At 46.7% G+C, this 15,000-nt stretch overlaps 35 non-coding genes and 14 pseudogenes across 35 annotated transcripts; all 49 read left to right on the plus strand.

The window, feature by feature from the left end:
- Positions 1 to 95, plus strand: part of LOC138546127 (5S ribosomal RNA) — a 109-nt pseudogene extending 14 nt beyond the window's left edge.
- A 463-nt stretch (positions 96 to 558) lies between these two features.
- LOC138542596 (5S ribosomal RNA) lies at positions 559 to 676 on the plus strand (annotated as a pseudogene).
- Positions 677 to 782: 106 nt separating this feature from the next.
- On the plus strand, positions 783 to 901 carry LOC138539617 (5S ribosomal RNA). The gene has a single exon (XR_011287681.1). It is a non-coding gene; the product is annotated as a 5S ribosomal RNA (ribosomal RNA).
- Positions 902 to 1,007: 106 nt separating this feature from the next.
- Positions 1,008 to 1,126, plus strand: LOC138549957 (5S ribosomal RNA). The gene has a single exon (XR_011293725.1). It is a non-coding gene; the product is annotated as a 5S ribosomal RNA (ribosomal RNA).
- A 106-nt stretch (positions 1,127 to 1,232) lies between these two features.
- Positions 1,233 to 1,351, plus strand: LOC138536945 (5S ribosomal RNA). The gene has a single exon (XR_011285101.1). It is a non-coding gene; the product is annotated as a 5S ribosomal RNA (ribosomal RNA).
- A 106-nt stretch (positions 1,352 to 1,457) lies between these two features.
- LOC138547645 (5S ribosomal RNA) lies at positions 1,458 to 1,576 on the plus strand. The gene has a single exon (XR_011291477.1). It is a non-coding gene; the product is annotated as a 5S ribosomal RNA (ribosomal RNA).
- Positions 1,577 to 1,682: 106 nt separating this feature from the next.
- Positions 1,683 to 1,791, plus strand: LOC138546649 (5S ribosomal RNA; annotated as a pseudogene).
- Positions 1,792 to 2,244: 453 nt separating this feature from the next.
- LOC138548870 (5S ribosomal RNA) lies at positions 2,245 to 2,363 on the plus strand. Its single transcript, XR_011292664.1, has one exon. It is a non-coding gene; the product is annotated as a 5S ribosomal RNA (ribosomal RNA).
- A 106-nt stretch (positions 2,364 to 2,469) lies between these two features.
- LOC138546128 (5S ribosomal RNA) lies at positions 2,470 to 2,578 on the plus strand (annotated as a pseudogene).
- A 463-nt stretch (positions 2,579 to 3,041) lies between these two features.
- On the plus strand, positions 3,042 to 3,160 carry LOC138548871 (5S ribosomal RNA). The gene has a single exon (XR_011292665.1). It is a non-coding gene; the product is annotated as a 5S ribosomal RNA (ribosomal RNA).
- Positions 3,161 to 3,266: 106 nt separating this feature from the next.
- Positions 3,267 to 3,385, plus strand: LOC138540306 (5S ribosomal RNA). The gene has a single exon (XR_011288359.1). It is a non-coding gene; the product is annotated as a 5S ribosomal RNA (ribosomal RNA).
- A 106-nt stretch (positions 3,386 to 3,491) lies between these two features.
- On the plus strand, positions 3,492 to 3,610 carry LOC138541379 (5S ribosomal RNA). Its single transcript, XR_011289388.1, has one exon. It is a non-coding gene; the product is annotated as a 5S ribosomal RNA (ribosomal RNA).
- Positions 3,611 to 3,716: 106 nt separating this feature from the next.
- On the plus strand, positions 3,717 to 3,835 carry LOC138539188 (5S ribosomal RNA). The gene has a single exon (XR_011287263.1). It is a non-coding gene; the product is annotated as a 5S ribosomal RNA (ribosomal RNA).
- A 106-nt stretch (positions 3,836 to 3,941) lies between these two features.
- Positions 3,942 to 4,050, plus strand: LOC138546129 (5S ribosomal RNA; annotated as a pseudogene).
- Positions 4,051 to 4,513: 463 nt separating this feature from the next.
- LOC138537959 (5S ribosomal RNA) lies at positions 4,514 to 4,632 on the plus strand. The gene has a single exon (XR_011286076.1). It is a non-coding gene; the product is annotated as a 5S ribosomal RNA (ribosomal RNA).
- Positions 4,633 to 4,738: 106 nt separating this feature from the next.
- LOC138549958 (5S ribosomal RNA) lies at positions 4,739 to 4,857 on the plus strand. The gene has a single exon (XR_011293726.1). It is a non-coding gene; the product is annotated as a 5S ribosomal RNA (ribosomal RNA).
- Positions 4,858 to 4,963: 106 nt separating this feature from the next.
- Positions 4,964 to 5,082, plus strand: LOC138536946 (5S ribosomal RNA). The gene has a single exon (XR_011285102.1). It is a non-coding gene; the product is annotated as a 5S ribosomal RNA (ribosomal RNA).
- A 106-nt stretch (positions 5,083 to 5,188) lies between these two features.
- Positions 5,189 to 5,297, plus strand: LOC138542696 (5S ribosomal RNA; annotated as a pseudogene).
- A 106-nt stretch (positions 5,298 to 5,403) lies between these two features.
- On the plus strand, positions 5,404 to 5,522 carry LOC138539618 (5S ribosomal RNA). Its single transcript, XR_011287682.1, has one exon. It is a non-coding gene; the product is annotated as a 5S ribosomal RNA (ribosomal RNA).
- A 106-nt stretch (positions 5,523 to 5,628) lies between these two features.
- Positions 5,629 to 5,737, plus strand: LOC138546764 (5S ribosomal RNA; annotated as a pseudogene).
- Positions 5,738 to 5,843: 106 nt separating this feature from the next.
- On the plus strand, positions 5,844 to 5,962 carry LOC138547971 (5S ribosomal RNA). The gene has a single exon (XR_011291792.1). It is a non-coding gene; the product is annotated as a 5S ribosomal RNA (ribosomal RNA).
- A 105-nt stretch (positions 5,963 to 6,067) lies between these two features.
- On the plus strand, positions 6,068 to 6,176 carry LOC138543026 (5S ribosomal RNA; annotated as a pseudogene).
- Positions 6,177 to 6,640: 464 nt separating this feature from the next.
- On the plus strand, positions 6,641 to 6,759 carry LOC138537503 (5S ribosomal RNA). Its single transcript, XR_011285636.1, has one exon. It is a non-coding gene; the product is annotated as a 5S ribosomal RNA (ribosomal RNA).
- Positions 6,760 to 7,213: 454 nt separating this feature from the next.
- On the plus strand, positions 7,214 to 7,332 carry LOC138541737 (5S ribosomal RNA). The gene has a single exon (XR_011289736.1). It is a non-coding gene; the product is annotated as a 5S ribosomal RNA (ribosomal RNA).
- Positions 7,333 to 7,438: 106 nt separating this feature from the next.
- On the plus strand, positions 7,439 to 7,557 carry LOC138541831 (5S ribosomal RNA). Its single transcript, XR_011289827.1, has one exon. It is a non-coding gene; the product is annotated as a 5S ribosomal RNA (ribosomal RNA).
- A 106-nt stretch (positions 7,558 to 7,663) lies between these two features.
- LOC138541526 (5S ribosomal RNA) lies at positions 7,664 to 7,782 on the plus strand. The gene has a single exon (XR_011289531.1). It is a non-coding gene; the product is annotated as a 5S ribosomal RNA (ribosomal RNA).
- A 106-nt stretch (positions 7,783 to 7,888) lies between these two features.
- LOC138547646 (5S ribosomal RNA) lies at positions 7,889 to 8,007 on the plus strand. Its single transcript, XR_011291478.1, has one exon. It is a non-coding gene; the product is annotated as a 5S ribosomal RNA (ribosomal RNA).
- A 106-nt stretch (positions 8,008 to 8,113) lies between these two features.
- On the plus strand, positions 8,114 to 8,232 carry LOC138547982 (5S ribosomal RNA). Its single transcript, XR_011291803.1, has one exon. It is a non-coding gene; the product is annotated as a 5S ribosomal RNA (ribosomal RNA).
- A 105-nt stretch (positions 8,233 to 8,337) lies between these two features.
- LOC138543028 (5S ribosomal RNA) lies at positions 8,338 to 8,446 on the plus strand (annotated as a pseudogene).
- A 464-nt stretch (positions 8,447 to 8,910) lies between these two features.
- On the plus strand, positions 8,911 to 9,029 carry LOC138537504 (5S ribosomal RNA). Its single transcript, XR_011285637.1, has one exon. It is a non-coding gene; the product is annotated as a 5S ribosomal RNA (ribosomal RNA).
- A 454-nt stretch (positions 9,030 to 9,483) lies between these two features.
- On the plus strand, positions 9,484 to 9,602 carry LOC138541056 (5S ribosomal RNA). Its single transcript, XR_011289074.1, has one exon. It is a non-coding gene; the product is annotated as a 5S ribosomal RNA (ribosomal RNA).
- Positions 9,603 to 9,708: 106 nt separating this feature from the next.
- LOC138541832 (5S ribosomal RNA) lies at positions 9,709 to 9,827 on the plus strand. The gene has a single exon (XR_011289828.1). It is a non-coding gene; the product is annotated as a 5S ribosomal RNA (ribosomal RNA).
- A 106-nt stretch (positions 9,828 to 9,933) lies between these two features.
- Positions 9,934 to 10,052, plus strand: LOC138542512 (5S ribosomal RNA). Its single transcript, XR_011290492.1, has one exon. It is a non-coding gene; the product is annotated as a 5S ribosomal RNA (ribosomal RNA).
- A 106-nt stretch (positions 10,053 to 10,158) lies between these two features.
- Positions 10,159 to 10,277, plus strand: LOC138547647 (5S ribosomal RNA). The gene has a single exon (XR_011291479.1). It is a non-coding gene; the product is annotated as a 5S ribosomal RNA (ribosomal RNA).
- A 106-nt stretch (positions 10,278 to 10,383) lies between these two features.
- On the plus strand, positions 10,384 to 10,502 carry LOC138547994 (5S ribosomal RNA). The gene has a single exon (XR_011291814.1). It is a non-coding gene; the product is annotated as a 5S ribosomal RNA (ribosomal RNA).
- A 105-nt stretch (positions 10,503 to 10,607) lies between these two features.
- Positions 10,608 to 10,716, plus strand: LOC138543029 (5S ribosomal RNA; annotated as a pseudogene).
- Positions 10,717 to 11,180: 464 nt separating this feature from the next.
- On the plus strand, positions 11,181 to 11,299 carry LOC138537505 (5S ribosomal RNA). Its single transcript, XR_011285638.1, has one exon. It is a non-coding gene; the product is annotated as a 5S ribosomal RNA (ribosomal RNA).
- Positions 11,300 to 11,753: 454 nt separating this feature from the next.
- LOC138541059 (5S ribosomal RNA) lies at positions 11,754 to 11,872 on the plus strand. The gene has a single exon (XR_011289076.1). It is a non-coding gene; the product is annotated as a 5S ribosomal RNA (ribosomal RNA).
- Positions 11,873 to 11,978: 106 nt separating this feature from the next.
- On the plus strand, positions 11,979 to 12,097 carry LOC138541833 (5S ribosomal RNA). Its single transcript, XR_011289829.1, has one exon. It is a non-coding gene; the product is annotated as a 5S ribosomal RNA (ribosomal RNA).
- Positions 12,098 to 12,203: 106 nt separating this feature from the next.
- Positions 12,204 to 12,322, plus strand: LOC138542678 (5S ribosomal RNA; annotated as a pseudogene).
- Positions 12,323 to 12,428: 106 nt separating this feature from the next.
- LOC138541081 (5S ribosomal RNA) lies at positions 12,429 to 12,547 on the plus strand. Its single transcript, XR_011289097.1, has one exon. It is a non-coding gene; the product is annotated as a 5S ribosomal RNA (ribosomal RNA).
- A 106-nt stretch (positions 12,548 to 12,653) lies between these two features.
- On the plus strand, positions 12,654 to 12,772 carry LOC138550885 (5S ribosomal RNA). The gene has a single exon (XR_011294627.1). It is a non-coding gene; the product is annotated as a 5S ribosomal RNA (ribosomal RNA).
- A 105-nt stretch (positions 12,773 to 12,877) lies between these two features.
- On the plus strand, positions 12,878 to 12,986 carry LOC138543391 (5S ribosomal RNA; annotated as a pseudogene).
- A 464-nt stretch (positions 12,987 to 13,450) lies between these two features.
- On the plus strand, positions 13,451 to 13,569 carry LOC138537506 (5S ribosomal RNA). The gene has a single exon (XR_011285639.1). It is a non-coding gene; the product is annotated as a 5S ribosomal RNA (ribosomal RNA).
- Positions 13,570 to 14,033: 464 nt separating this feature from the next.
- On the plus strand, positions 14,034 to 14,152 carry LOC138538407 (5S ribosomal RNA). The gene has a single exon (XR_011286508.1). It is a non-coding gene; the product is annotated as a 5S ribosomal RNA (ribosomal RNA).
- Positions 14,153 to 14,258: 106 nt separating this feature from the next.
- Positions 14,259 to 14,377, plus strand: LOC138539620 (5S ribosomal RNA). The gene has a single exon (XR_011287684.1). It is a non-coding gene; the product is annotated as a 5S ribosomal RNA (ribosomal RNA).
- A 106-nt stretch (positions 14,378 to 14,483) lies between these two features.
- LOC138542470 (5S ribosomal RNA) lies at positions 14,484 to 14,602 on the plus strand. The gene has a single exon (XR_011290450.1). It is a non-coding gene; the product is annotated as a 5S ribosomal RNA (ribosomal RNA).
- A 106-nt stretch (positions 14,603 to 14,708) lies between these two features.
- On the plus strand, positions 14,709 to 14,817 carry LOC138546614 (5S ribosomal RNA; annotated as a pseudogene).
- A 106-nt stretch (positions 14,818 to 14,923) lies between these two features.
- Positions 14,924 to 15,000, plus strand: part of LOC138546920 (5S ribosomal RNA) — a 109-nt pseudogene continuing 32 nt past the window's right edge.

A 15,000-nucleotide genomic window follows, 5' to 3' on the forward strand; every position in this document is an offset into this window, starting at 1 on the left:
CACACTGAATGTGCCCGATCTCGGAAGCTAAGCAGGGTCAGGCCTAGTTAGTACCTGGATGGGAGACTGCCTGGGAATACCAGGTGCTGTAGGCTTTTTTGTGCTCCATGATTAGTAATTGCGCAACTTCTCAATTATTTTTCAAATTTGGTATGTTTCCAAAATAATTGTATCCCGTTTTATAGCGGAAATGTTGGACAACATCATGAGGGCTGGAGCTACCTTTTTACATAGAATTAGCATACAGGTAGTGTGTTCATGGGTAATAAATCGACTTTCACATGTAATGCAGTACAGAGAATATTGAGTCCTTCAAGAGGCATGAAAGAAAACCATTATTGTGTTGATTGTTCTCTCCACCTCCCTGCAACAGACACAGGATGGATGAATTAAAGTTATCCTACCAGACATAGGAGTCCTGAATGGGCCCACCAGTCTTATATATCTCGCCTGATCGAGCCTGATCGAGCGATGAGCGTGGTATCATGTTGCAAGTGGCTGCATGGCTTAGCTTACTAAATGCAAATGCATAAGAGTAATATTCTTAGCATTCCTAGAGCCTACGGCCACACCACACTGAATGCCCCGATCTCGACTGATCTCGGAAGTTAAGCAGTGTCAGGCCTAGTTAGTACCTGGATGGGAGACCGCCTGGGAATACCAGGTGCTGTAGGCTTTTTTGTGCTCCAAGTTCAGGAAGTGAGCCCTTTCTCAATTGCCTTTTAAAACTGCAAGGTCTAGCCGACTAGATGCTTAAAAGTACAAAACTCACTAGGCCCAGAGCCTACGGCCACACCACACTGAATGTGCCTGATCTCGTCTGATCTCAGAAGCTAAGCAGTGTCGGGCCTAGTTAGTACCTGGATGGAAGACCGCCTGGGAATACCAGGTGCTGTAGGCTTTTTTGTACTCCAAGTTCAGGAAGTGAGCCATTTCTCAATTGCCTTTCAAAACTGCAAGGTCTAGCCGACTAGATGCTTAAAAGTACAAAACTCACAAGAACCAGAGCCTACGGCCACACCACACTGAATGCGCCCGATCTCGTCTGATCTCGGAAGCTAAGCAGTGTCGGGCCTCGTTAGTACCTGGATGGGAGACCGCCTGGGAATACCAGGTGCTGTAGGCTTTTTTGTGCTCCAAGTTCAGGAAGTGAGCCATTTCTCAATTGCCTTTCAAAATTGCAAGGTCTAGCTGACTAGATGCTTAAAAGTACAAAACTCACTAGGCCCAGAGCCTACGGCCACACCACACTGATTGCGCCCGATCTCGTCTGATCTCGGAAGCTAAGCAGTGTCGGGCCTCGTTAGTACCTGGATGGGAGACCGCCTGGGAATACCAGGTGCTGTAGGCTTTTTTGTGCTCCAAGTTCAGGAAGTGAGCCATTTCTCAATTGCCTTTCAAAACTGCAAGGTCTAGCTGACTAGATGCTTAAAAGTACAAAACTCACTAGGCCCAGAGCCTACGGCCACACCACACTGATTGCGCCCGATCTCGTCTGATCTCGGAAGCTAAGCAGTGTCGGGCCTAGTTAGTACCTGGATGGGAGACCACCTGGGAATACCAGGTGCTGTAGGCTTTTTTGTGCTCCAAGTTCAGGAAGTGAGCCATTTCACAATTGCCTTTCAAAACTGCAAGGTCTAGCCGACTAGATGCTTAAAAGTACAAAACTCACTAGGCCCAGAGCCTACGGCCACACCACACTGAATGTGCCCGATCTCGGAAGCTAAGCAGGGTCAGGCCTAGATAGTACCTGGATGGGAGACTGCCTGGGAATACCAGGTGCTGTAGGCTTTTTTGTGCTCCATGATTAGTAATTGCGCAACTTCTCAATTATTTTTCAAATTTGGTATGTTTCCAAAATAATTGTATCCCGTTTTATAGCGGAAATGTTGGACAACATCATGAGGGCTGGAGCTACCTTTTTACATAGAATTAGCATACAGGCAGTGTGTTCATGGGTAATAAATCGACTTTCACATGTAATGCAGTACAGAGAATATTGAGTCCTTCAAGAGGCATGAAAGAAAACCATTATTGTGTTGATTGTTCTCTCCACCTCCCTGCAACAGACACAGGATGGATGAATTAAAGTTATCCTACCAGACATAGGAGTCCTGAATGGGCCCACCAGTCTTATATATCTCGCCTGATCGAGCGATGAGCGTGGTATCATGTTGCAAGTGGCTGCATGGCTTAGCTTACTAAATGCCAATGCATAAGAGTAATATTCTTAGCATTCCTAGAGCCTACGGCCACACCACACTGAATGCACCCGATCTCGTCTGATCTCGGAAGTTAAGCAGTGTCAGGCCTAGTTAGTACCTGGATGGGAGACCGCCTGGGAATACCAGGTGCTGTAGGCTTTTTTGTGCTCCAAGTTCAGGAAGTGAGCCCTTTCTCAATTGCCTTTTAAAACTGCAAGGTCTAGCCGACTAGATGCTTAAAAGTACAAAACTCACTAGGCCCAGAGCCTACGGCCACACCACACTGAATGTGCCCGATCTCGGAAGCTAAGCAGGGTCAGGCCTAGTTAGTACCTGGATGGGAGACTGCCTGGGAATACCAGGTGCTGTAGGCTTTTTTGTGCTCCATGATTAGTAATTGCGCAACTTCTCAATTATTTTTCAAATTTGGTATGTTTCCAAAATAATTGTATCCCGTTTTATAGCGGAAATGTTGGACAACATCATGAGGGCTGGAGCTACCTTTTTACATAGAATTAGCATACAGGTAGTGTGTTCATGGGTAATAAATCGACTTTCACATGTAATGCAGTACAGAGAATATTGAGTCCTTCAAGAGGCATGAAAGAAAACCATTATTGTGTTGATTGTTCTCTCCACCTCCCTGCAACAGACACAGGATGGATGAATTAAAGTTATCCTACCAGACATAGGAGTCCTGAATGGGCCCACCAGTCTTATATATCTCGCCTGATCGAGCCTGATCGAGCGATGAGCGTGGTATCATGTTGCAAGTGGCTGCATGGCTTAGCTTACTAAATGCAAATGCATAAGAGTAATATTCTTAGCATTCCTAGAGCCTACGGCCACACCACACTGAATGCACCCGATCTCGTCTGATCTCGGAAGTTAAGCAGTGTCAGGCCTAGTTAGTACCTGGATGGGAGACCGCCTGGGAATACCAGGTGCTGTAGGCTTTTTTGTGCTCCAAGTTCAGGAAGTGAGCCCTTTCTCAATTGCCTTTTAAAACTGCAAGGTCTAGCCGACTAGATGCTTAAAAGTACAACACTCACTAGGCCCAGAGCCTACGGCCACACCACACTGAATGCGCCTGATCTCGTCTGATCTCAGAAGCTAAGCAGTGTCGGGCCTAGTTAGTACCTGGATGGGAGACCGCCTGGGAATACCAGGTGCTGTAGGCTTTTTTGTACTCCAAGTTCAGGAAGTGAGCCATTTCTCAATTGCCTTTCAAAACTGCAAGGTCTAGCCGACTAGATGCTTAAAAGTACAAAACTCACAAGAACCAGAGCCTACGGCCACACCACACTGAATGCGCCCGATCTCGTCTGATCTCGGAAGCTAAGCAGTGTCGGGCCTCGTTAGTACCTGGATGAGAGACCGCCTGGGAATACCAGGTGCTGTAGGCTTTTTTGTGCTCCAAGTTCAGGAAGTGAGCCATTTCTCAATTGCCTTTCAAAACTGCAAGGTCTAGCTGACTAGATGCTTAAAAGTACAAAACTCACTAGGCCCAGAGCCTACGGCCACACCACACTGATTGCGCCCGATCTCGTCTGATCTCGGAAACTAAGCAGTGTCGGGCCTAGTTAGTACCTGGATGGGAGACCACCTGGGAATACCAGGTGCTGTAGGCTTTTTTGTGCTCCAAGTTCAGGAAGTGAGCCATTTCACAATTGCCTTTCAAAACTGCAAGGTCTAGCCGACTAGATGCTTAAAAGTACAAAACTCACTAGGCCCAGAGCCTACGGCCACACCACACTGAATGTGCCCGATCTCGGAAGCTAAGCAGGGTCAGGCCTAGTTAGTACCTGGATGGGAGACTGCCTGGGAATACCAGGTGCTGTAGGCTTTTTTGTGCTCCATGATTAGTAATTGCGCAACTTCTCAATTATTTTTCAAATTTGGTATGTTTCCAAAATAATTGTATCCCGTTTTATAGCGGAAATGTTGGACAACATCATGAGGGCTGGAGCTACCTTTTTACATAGAATTAGCATACAGGTAGTGTGTTCATGGGTAATAAATCGACTTTCACATGTAATGCAGTACAGAGAATATTGAGTCCTTCAAGAGGCATGAAAGAAAACCATTATTGTGTTGATTGTTCTCTCCACCTCCCTGCAACAGACACAGGATGGATGAATTAAAGTTATCCTACCAGACATAGGAGTCCTGAATGGGCCCACCAGTCTTATATATCTCGCCTGATCGAGCCTGATCGAGCGATGAGCGTGGTATCATGTTGCAAGTGGCTGCATTGCTTAGCTTACTAAATGCAAATGCATAAGAGTAATATTCTTAGCATTCCTAGAGCCTACGGCCACACCACACTGAATGCACCCGATCTCGTCTGATCTCGGAAGTTAAGCAGTGTCGGGCCTAGTTAGTACCTGGATGGAAGACCGCCTGGGAATACCAGGTGCTGTAGGCTTTTTTGTACTCCAAGTTCAGGAAGTGAGCCATTTCTCAATTGCCTTTCAAAACTGCAAGGTCTAGCCGACTAGATGCTTAAAAGTACAAAACTCACAAGAACCAGAGCCTACGGCCACACCACACTGAATGCGCCCGATCTCGTCTGATCTCGGAAGCTAAGCAGTGTCGGGCCTCGTTAGTACCTGGATGGGAGACCGCCTGGGAATACCAGGTGCTGTAGGCTTTTTTGTGCTCCAAGTTCAGGAAGTGAGCCATTTCTCAATTGCCTTTCAAAATTGCAAGGTCTAGCTGACTAGATGCTTAAAAGTACAAAACTCACTAGGCCCAGAGCCTACGGCCACACCACACTGATTGCGCCCGATCTCGTCTGATCTCGGAAGCTAAGCAGTGTCGGGCCTCGTTAGTACCTGGATGGGAGACCGCCTGGGAATACCAGGTGCTGTAGGCTTTTTTGTGCTCCAAGTTCAGGAAGTGAGCCATTTCTCAATTGCCTTTCAAAACTGCAAGGTCTAGCTGACTAGATGCTTAAAAGTACAAAACTCACTAGGCCCAGAGCCTACGGCCACACCACACTGATTGCGCCCGATCTCGGAAGCTAAGCAGTGTCGGGCCTAGTTAGTACCTGGATGGGAGACCACCTGGGAATACCAGGTGCTGTAGGCTTTTTTGTGCTCCAAGTTCAGGAAGTGAGCCATTTCACAATTGCCTTTCAAAACTGCAAGGTCTAGCCGACTAGATGCTTAAAAGTACAAAACTCACTAGGCCCAGAGCCTACGGCCACACCACACTGAATGTGCCTGATCTCGTCTGATCTCAGAAGCTAAGCAGTGTCGGGCCTAGTTAGTACCTGGATGGAAGACCGCCTGGGAATACCAGGTGCTGTAGGCTTTTTTGTACTCCAAGTTCAGGAAGTGAGCCATTTCTCAATTGCCTTTCAAAACTGCAAGGTCTAGCCGACTAGATGCTTAAAAGTACAAAACTCACAAGAACAAGAGCCTACGGCCACAGCACACTGAATGCGTCTGATCTCGGAAGCTAAGCAGTGTCGGGCCTCGTTAGTACCTGGATGGGAGACCGCCTGGGAATACCAGGTGCTGTAGGCTTTTTTGTGCTCCAAGTTCAGGAAGTGAGCCATTTCTCAATTGCCTTTCAAAACTGCAAGGTCTAGCTGACTAGATGCTTAAAAGTACAAAACTCACTAGGCCCAGAGCCTACGGCCACACCACACTGAATGCGCCCGATCTCGTCTGATCTCGGAAGCTAAGCAGTGTCGGGCCTAGTTAGTACCTGGATGGGAGACCACCTGGGAATACCAGGTGCTGTAGGCTTTTTTGTGCTCCAAGTTCAGGAAGTGAGCCATTTCACAATTGCCTTTCAAAACTGCAAGGTCTAGCCGACTAGATGCTTAAAAGTACAAACTCACTAGGCCCAGAGCCTACGGCCACACCACACTGAATGCACCCGATCTCGGAAGCTAAGCAGGGTCGGGCCTAGTTAGTACCTGGATGGGAGACTGCCTGGGAATACCAGGTGCTGTAGGCTTTTTTTGTGCTCCATGATTAGTAATTGCGCAACTTCTCAATTATTTTTCAAATTTGGTATGTTTCCAAAATAATTGTATCCCGTTTTATAGCGGAAATGTTGGACAACATCATGAGGGCTGGAGCTACCTTTTTACATAGAATTAGCATACAGGTAGTGTGTTCATGGGTAATAAATCGACTTTCACATGTAATGCAGTACAGAGAATATTGAGTCCTTCAAGAGGCATGAAAGAAAACCATTATTGTGTTGATTGTTCTCTCCATCTCCCTGCAACAGACACAGGATGGATGAATTAAAGTTATCCTACCAGACATAGGAGTCCTGAATGGGCCCACCAGTCTTATATATCTCGCCTGATCGAGCCTGATCGAGCGATGAGCGTGGTATCATGTTGCAAGTGGCTGCATGGCTTAGCTTACTAAATGCAAATGCATAAGAGTAATATTCTTAGCATTCCTAGAGCCTACGGCCACACCACACTGAATGCACCCGATCTCGTCTGATCTCGGAAGTTAAGCAGTGTCAGGCCTAGTTAGTACCTGGATGGGAGACTGCCTGGGAATACCAGGTGCTGTAGGCTTTTTTTGTGCTCCATGATTAGTAATTGCGCAACTTCTCAATTATTTTTCAAATTTGGTATGTTTCCAAAATAATTGTATCCCGTTTTATAGCGGAAATGTTGGACAACATCATGAGGGCTGGAGCTACCTTTTTACATAGAATTAGCATACAGGTAGTGTGTTCATGGGTAATAAATCGACTTTCACATGTAATGCAGTACAGAGAATATTGAGTCCTTCAAGAGGCATGAAAGAAAACCATTATTGTGTTGATTGTTCTCTCCACCTCCCTGCAACAGACACAGGATGGATGAATTAAAGTTATCCTACCAGACATAGGAGTCCTGAATGGGCCCACCAGTCTTATATATCTCGCCTGATCGAGCGATGAGCGTGGTATCATGTTGCAAGTGGCTGCATGGCTTAGCTTACTAAATGCAAATGCATAAGAGTAATATTCTTAGCATTCCTAGAGCCTACGGCCACACCACACTGAATGCACCCGATCTCGACTGATCTCGGAAGTTAAGCAGTGTCAGGCCTAGTTAGTACCTGGATGGTAGACCGCCTGGGAATACCAGGTGCTGTAGGCTTTTTTGTGCTCCAAGTTCAGGAAGTGAGCCCTTTCTCAATTGCCTTTTAAAACTGCAAGGTCTAGCCGACTAGATGCTTAAAAGTACAAAACTCACTAGGCCCAGAGCCTACGGCCACACCACACTGAATGTGCCTGATCTCGTCTGATCTCAGAAGCTAAGCAGTGTCGGGCCTAGTTAGTACCTGGATGGAAGACTGCCTGGGAATACCAGGTGCTGTAGGCTTTTTTGTACTCCAAGTTCAGGAAGTGAGCCATTTCTCAATTGCCTTTCAAAACTGCAAGGTCTAGCCGACTAGATGCTTAAAAGTACAAAACTCACAAGAACCAGAGCCTACGGCCACAGCACACTGAATGCGCCCGATCTCGTCTGATCTCGGAAGCTAAGCAGTGTCGGGCCTCGTTAGTACCTGGATGGGAGACCGCCTGGGAATACCAGGTGCTGTAGGCTTTTTTGTGCTCCAAGTTCAGGAAGTGAGCCATTTCTCAATTGCCTTTCAAAACTGCAAGGTCTAGCTGACTAGATGCTTAAAAGTACAAAACTCACTAGGCCCAGAGCCTACGGCCACACCACACTGATTGCGCCCGATCTCGTCTGATCTCGGAAGCTAAGCAGTGTCGGGCCTAGTTAGTACCTGGATGGGAGACCACCTGGGAATACCAGGTGCTGTAGGCTTTTTTGTGCTCCAAGTTCAGGAAGTGAGCCATTTCTCAATTGCCTTTCAAAACTGCAAGGTCTAGCCGACTAGATGCTTAAAAGTACAAAACTCACGAGGCCCAGAGCCTACGGCCACACCACACTGAATGCGCCCGATCTCGTCTGATCTCGGAAGCTAAGCAGTGTCGGGCCTAGTTAGTACCTGGATGGGAGACCACCTGGGAATACCAGGTGCTGTAGGCTTTTTTGTGCTCCAAGTTCAGGAAGTGAGCCATTTCACAATTGCCTTTCAAAACTGCAAGGTCTAGCCGACTAGATGCTTAAAAGTACAAACTCACTAGGCCCAGAGCCTACGGCCACACCACACTGAATGCACCCGATCTCGGAAGCTAAGCAGGGTCGGGCCTAGTTAGTACCTGGATGGGAGACTGCCTGGGAATACCAGGTGCTGTAGGCTTTTTTTGTGCTCCATGATTAGTAATTGCGCAACTTCTCAATTATTTTTCAAATTTGGTATGTTTCCAAAATAATTGTATCCCGTTTTATAGCGGAAATGTTGGACAACATCATGAGGGCTGGAGCTACCTTTTTACATAGAATTAGCATACAGGTAGTGTGTTCATGGGTAATAAATCGACTTTCACATGTAATGCAGTACAGAGAATATTGAGTCCTTCAAGAGGCATGAAAGAAAACCATTATTGTGTTGATTGTTCTCTCCACCTCCCTGCAACAGACACAGGATGGATGAATTAAAGTTATCCTACCAGACATAGGAGTCCTGAATGGGCCCACCAGTCTTATATATCTCGCCTGATCGAGCCTGATCGAGCGATGAGCGTGGTATCATGTTGCAAGTGGCTGCATGGCTTAGCTTACTAAATGCAAATGCATAAGAGTAATATTCTTAGCATTCCTAGAGCCTACGGCCACACCACACTGAATGCACCCGATCTCGTCTGATCTCGGAAGTTAAGCAGTGTCAGGCCTAGTTAGTACCTGGATGGGAGACTGCCTGGGAATACCAGGTGCTGTAGGCTTTTTTTGTGCTCCATGATTAGTAATTGCGCAACTTCTCAATTATTTTTCAAATTTGGTATGTTTCCAAAATAATTGTATCCCGTTTTATAGCGGAAATGTTGGACAACATCATGAGGGCTGGAGCTACCTTTTTACATAGAATTAGCATACAGGTAGTGTGTTCATGGGTAATAAATCGACTTTCACATGTAATGCAGTACAGAGAATATTGAGTCCTTCAAGAGGCATGAAAGAAAACCATTATTGTGTTGATTGTTCTCTCCACCTCCCTGCAACAGACACAGGATGGATGAATTAAAGTTATCCTACCAGACATAGGAGTCCTGAATGGGCCCACCAGTCTTATATATCTCGCCTGATCGAGCGATGAGCGTGGTATCATGTTGCAAGTGGCTGCATGGCTTAGCTTACTAAATGCAAATGCATAAGAGTAATATTCTTAGCATTCCTAGAGCCTACGGCCACACCACACTGAATGCACCCGATCTCGACTGATCTCGGAAGTTAAGCAGTGTCAGGCCTAGTTAGTACCTGGATGGGAGACCGTCTGGGAATACCAGGTGCTGTAGGCTTTTTTGTGCTCCAAGTTCAGGAAGTGAGCCCTTTCTCAATTGCCTTTTAAAACTGCAAGGTCTAGCCGACTAGATGCTTAAAAGTACAAAACTCACTAGGCCCAGAGCCTACGGCCACACCACACTGAATGTGCCTGATCTCGTCTGATCTCAGAAGCTAAGCAGTGTCGGGCCTAGTTAGTACCTGGATGGAAGACTGCCTGGGAATACCAGGTGCTGTAGGCTTTTTTGTACTCCAAGTTCAGGAAGTGAGCCATTTCTCAATTGCCTTTCAAAACTGCAAGGTCTAGCCGACTAGATGCTTAAAAGTACAAAACTCACAAGAACCAGAGCCTACGGCCACAGCACACTGAATGCGCCAGATCTCGTCTGATCTCGGAAGCTAAGCAGTGTCGGGCCTCGTTAGTACCTGGATGGGAGACCGCCTGGGAATACCAGGTGCTGTAGGCTTTTTTGTGCTCCAAGTTCAGGAAGTGAGCCATTTCTCAATTGCCTTTCAAAACTGCAAGGTCTAGCTGACTAGATGCTTAAAAGTACAAAACTCACTAGGCCCAGAGCCTACGGCCACACCACACTGATTGCGCCCGATCTCGTCTGATCTCGGAAGCTAAGCAGTGTCGGGCCTAGTTAGTACCTGGATGGGAGACCACCTGGGAATACCAGGTGCTGTAGGCTTTTTTGTGCTCCAAGTTCAGGAAGTGAGCCATTTCTCAATTGCCTTTCAAAACTGCAAGGTCTAGCCGACTAGATGCTTAAAAGTACAAAACTCACGAGGCCCAGAGCCTACGGCCACACCACACTGAATGCGCCCGATCTCGTCTGATCTCGGAAGCTAAGCAGTGTCGGGCCTAGTTAGTACCTGGATGGGAGACCACCTGGGAATACCAGGTGCTGTAGGCTTTTTTGTGCTCCAAGTTCAGGAAGTGAGCCATTTCACAATTGCCTTTCAAAACTGCAAGGTCTAGCCGACTAGATGCTTAAAAGTACAAACTCACTAGGCCCAGAGCCTACGGCCACACCACACTGAATGCACCCGATCTCGGAAGCTAAGCAGGGTCGGGCCTAGTTAGTACCTGGATGGGAGACTGCCTGGGAATACCAGGTGCTGTAGGCTTTTTTTGTGCTCCATGATTAGTAATTGCGCAACTTCTCAATTATTTTTCAAATTTGGTATGTTTCCAAAATAATTGTATCCCGTTTTATAGCGGAAATGTTGGACAACATCATGAGGGCTGGAGCTACCTTTTTACATAGAATTAGCATACAGGTAGTGTGTTCATGGGTAATAAATCGACTTTCACATGTAATGCAGTACAGAGAATATTGAGTCCTTCAAGAGGCATGAAAGAAAACCATTATTGTGTTGATTGTTCTCTCCACCTCCCTGCAACAGACACAGGATGGATGAATTAAAGTTATCCTACCAGACATAGGAGTCCTGAATGGGCCCACCAGTCTTATATATCTCGCCTGATCGAGCCTGATCGAGCGATGAGCGTGGTATCATGTTGCAAGTGGCTGCATGGCTTAGCTTACTAAATGCAAATGCATAAGAGTAATATTCTTAGCATTCCTAGAGCCTACGGCCACACCACACTGAATGCACCCGATCTCGTCTGATCTCGGAAGTTAAGCAGTGTCAGGCCTAGTTAGTACCTGGATGGGAGACTGCCTGGGAATACCAGGTGCTGTAGGCTTTTTTTGTGCTCCATGATTAGTAATTGCGCAACTTCTCAATTATTTTTCAAATTTGGTATGTTTCCAAAATAATTGTATCCCGTTTTATAGCGGAAATGTTGGACAACATCATGAGGGCTGGAGCTACCTTTTTACATAGAATTAGCATACAGGTAGTGTGTTCATGGGTAATAAATCGACTTTCACATGTAATGCAGTACAGAGAATATTGAGTCCTTCAAGAGGCATGAAAGAAAACCATTATTGTGTTGATTGTTCTCTCCACCTCCCTGCAACAGACACAGGATGGATGAATTAAAGTTATCCTACCAGACATAGGAGTCCTGAATGGGCCCACCAGTCTTATATATCTCGCCTGATCGAGCGATGAGCGTGGTATCATGTTGCAAGTGGCTGCATGGCTTAGCTTACTAAATGCAAATGCATAAGAGTAATATTCTTAGCATTCCTAGAGCCTACGGCCACACCACACTGAATGCACCCGATCTCGACTGATCTCGGAAGTTAAGCAGTGTCAGGCCTAGTTAGTACCTGGATGGGAGACCGTCTGGGAATACCAGGTGCTGTAGGCTTTTTTGTGCTCCAAGTTCAGGAAGTGAGCCCTTTCTCAATTGCCTTTTAAAACTGCAAGGTCTAGCCGACTAGATGCTTAAAAGTACAAAACTCACTAGGCCCAGAGCCTACGGCCACACCACACTGAATGTGCCTGATCTCGTCTGATCTCAGAAGCTAAGCAGTGTCGGGCCTAGTTAGTACCTGGATGGAAGACTGCCTGGGAATACCAGGTGCTGTAGGCTTTTTTGTACTCCAAGTTCAGGAAGTGAGCCATTTCTCAATTGCCTTTCAAAACTGCAAGGTCTAGCCGACTAGATGCTTAAAAGTACAAAACTCACAAGAACCAGAGCCTACGGCCACAGCACACTGAATGCGCCAGATCTTGTCTGATCTCGGAAGCTAAGCAGTGTCGGGCCTCGTTAGTACCTGGATGGGAGACCGCCTGGGAATACCAGGTGCTGTAGGCTTTTTTGTGCTCCAAGTTCAGGAAGTGAGCCATTTCTCAATTGCCTTTCAAAACTGCAAGGTCTAGCTGACTAGATGCTTAAAAGTACAAAACTCACTAGGCCCAGAGCCTACGGCCACACCACACTGATTGCGCCCGATCTCGTCTGATCACGGAAGCTAAGCAGTGTCGGGCCTAGTTAGTACCTGGATGGGAGACCACCTGGGAATACCAGGTGCTGTAGGCTTTTTTGTGCTCCAAGTTCAGGAAGTGAGCCATTTCTCAATTGCCTTTCAAAACTGCAAGGTCTAGCCGACTAGATGCTTAAAAGTACAAAACTCACTAGGCCCAGAGCCTACGGCCACACCACACTGAATGCGCCCGATCTCGTCTGATCTCGGAAACTAAGCAGTGTTGGGCCTAGTTAGTACCTGGATGGGAGACCACCTGGGAATACCAGGTGCTGTAGGCTTTTTTGTGCTCCAAGTTCAGGAAGTGAGCCATTTCACAATTGCCTTTCAAAACTGCAAGGTCTAGCCGACTAGATGCTTAAAAGTACAAACTCACTAGGCCCAGAGCCTACGGCCACACCACACTGAATGCGCCCGATCTCGGAAGCTAAGCAGGGTCGGGCCTAGTTAGTACCTGGATGGGAGACTGCCTGGGAATACCAGGTGCTGTAGGCTTTTTTTGTGCTCCATGATTAGTAATTGCGCAACTTCTCAATTATTTTTCAAATTTGGTATGTTTCCAAAATAATTGTATCCCGTTTTATAGCGGAAATGTTGGACAACATCATGAGGGCTGGAGCTACCTTTTTACATAGAATTAGCATACAGGTAGTGTGTTCATGGGTAATAAATCGACTTTCACATGTAATGCAGTACAGAGAATATTGAGTCCTTCAAGAGGCATGAAAGAAAACCATTATTGTGTTGATTGTTCTCTCCACCTCCCTGCAACAGACACAGGATGGATGAATTAAAGTTATCCTACCAGACATAGGAGTCCTGAATGGGCCCACCAGTCTTATATATCTCGCCTGATCGAGCCTGATCGAGCGATGAGCGTGGTATCATGTTGCAAGTGGCTGCATGGCTTAGCTTACTAAATGCAAATGCATAAGAGTAATATTCTTAGCATTCCTAGAGCCTACGGCCACACCACACTGAATGCACCCGATCTCGTCTGATCTCGGAAGTTAAGCAGTGTCAGGCCTAGTTAGTACCTGGATGGGAGACTGCCTGGGAATACCAGGTGCTGTAGGCTTTTTTTGTGCTCCATGATTAGTAATTGCGCAACTTCTCAATTATTTTTCAAATTTGGTATGTTTCCAAAATAATTGTATCCCGTTTTATAGCGGAAATGTTGGACAACATCATGAGGGCTGGAGCTACCTTTTTACATAGAATTAGCATACAGGTAGTGTGTTCATGGGTAATAAATCGACTTTCACATGTAATGCAGTACAGAGAATATTGAGTCCTTCAAGAGGCATGAAAGAAAACCATTATTGTGTTGATTGTTCTCTCCACCTCCCTGCAACAGACACAGGATGGATGAATTAAAGTTATCCTACCAGACATAGGAGTCCTGAATGGGCCCACCAGTCTTATATATCTCGCCTGATCGAGCCTGATCGAGCGATGAGCGTGGTATCATGTTGCAAGTGGCTGCATGGCTTAGCTTACTAAATGCAAATGCATAAGAGTAATATTCTTAGCATTCCTAGAGCCTACGGCCACACCACACTGAATGCACCCGATCTCGACTGATCTCGGAAGTTAAGCAGTGTCAGGCCTAGTTAGTACCTGGATGGGAGACCGCCTGGGAATACCAGGTGCTGTAGGCTTTTTTGTGCTCCAAGTTCAGGAAGTGAGCCCTTTCTCAATTGCCTTTTAAAACTGCAAGGTCTAGCCGACTAGATGCTTAAAAGTACAAAACTCACTAGGCCCGGAGCCTACGGCCACACCACACTGAATGTGCCTGATCTCGTCTGATCTCAGAAGCTAAGCAGTGTCGGGCCTAGTTAGTACCTGGATGGAAGACCGCCTGGGAATACCAGGTGCTGTAGGCTTTTTTGTACTCCAAGTTCAGGAAGTGAGCCATTTCTCAATTGCCTTTCAAAACTGCAAGGTCTAGCCGACTAGATGCTTAAAAGTACAAAACTCACAAGAACCAGAGCCTACGGCCACACCACACTGAATGCGCCCGATCTCGTCTGATCTCGTAAGCTAAGCAGTGTCGGGCCTCGTTAGTACCTGGATGGGAGACCGCCTGGGAATACCAGGTGCTGTAGCCTTTTTTGTGCTCCAAGTTCAGGAAGTGAGCCATTTCTCAATTGCCTTTCAAAACTGCAAGGTCTAGCTGACTAGATGCTTAAAAGTACAAAACTCACTAGGCCCAGAGCCTACGGCCACACCACGCTGATTGCGTCTGATCTCGGAAACTAAGCAGTGTCGGGCCTAGTTAGTACCTGGATGGGAGACCACCTGGGAATACCAGGTGCTGTAGGCTTTTTTGTGCTCCAAGTTCAGGAAGTGAGCCATTTCACAATTGCCTTTCAAAACTGCAAGGTCTAGCCGACTAGATGCTTAAAAGTACAAAACTCACTAGGCCCAGAGCCTACGGCCACACCACACTGAATGTGCTCGATCTCGGAAGCTAAGCAGGGTCAGGCCTAGTTAGTACCTGGATGGG

The sequence above is a fragment of the Ambystoma mexicanum genome, unplaced genomic scaffold (genome assembly GCF_040938575.1).
Source record: "Ambystoma mexicanum isolate Mex_15411 unplaced genomic scaffold, UKY_AmexF1_1 Mex_scaf10, whole genome shotgun sequence".
NCBI classification, from domain to species: Eukaryota; Metazoa; Chordata; class Amphibia; order Caudata; family Ambystomatidae; genus Ambystoma; species Ambystoma mexicanum.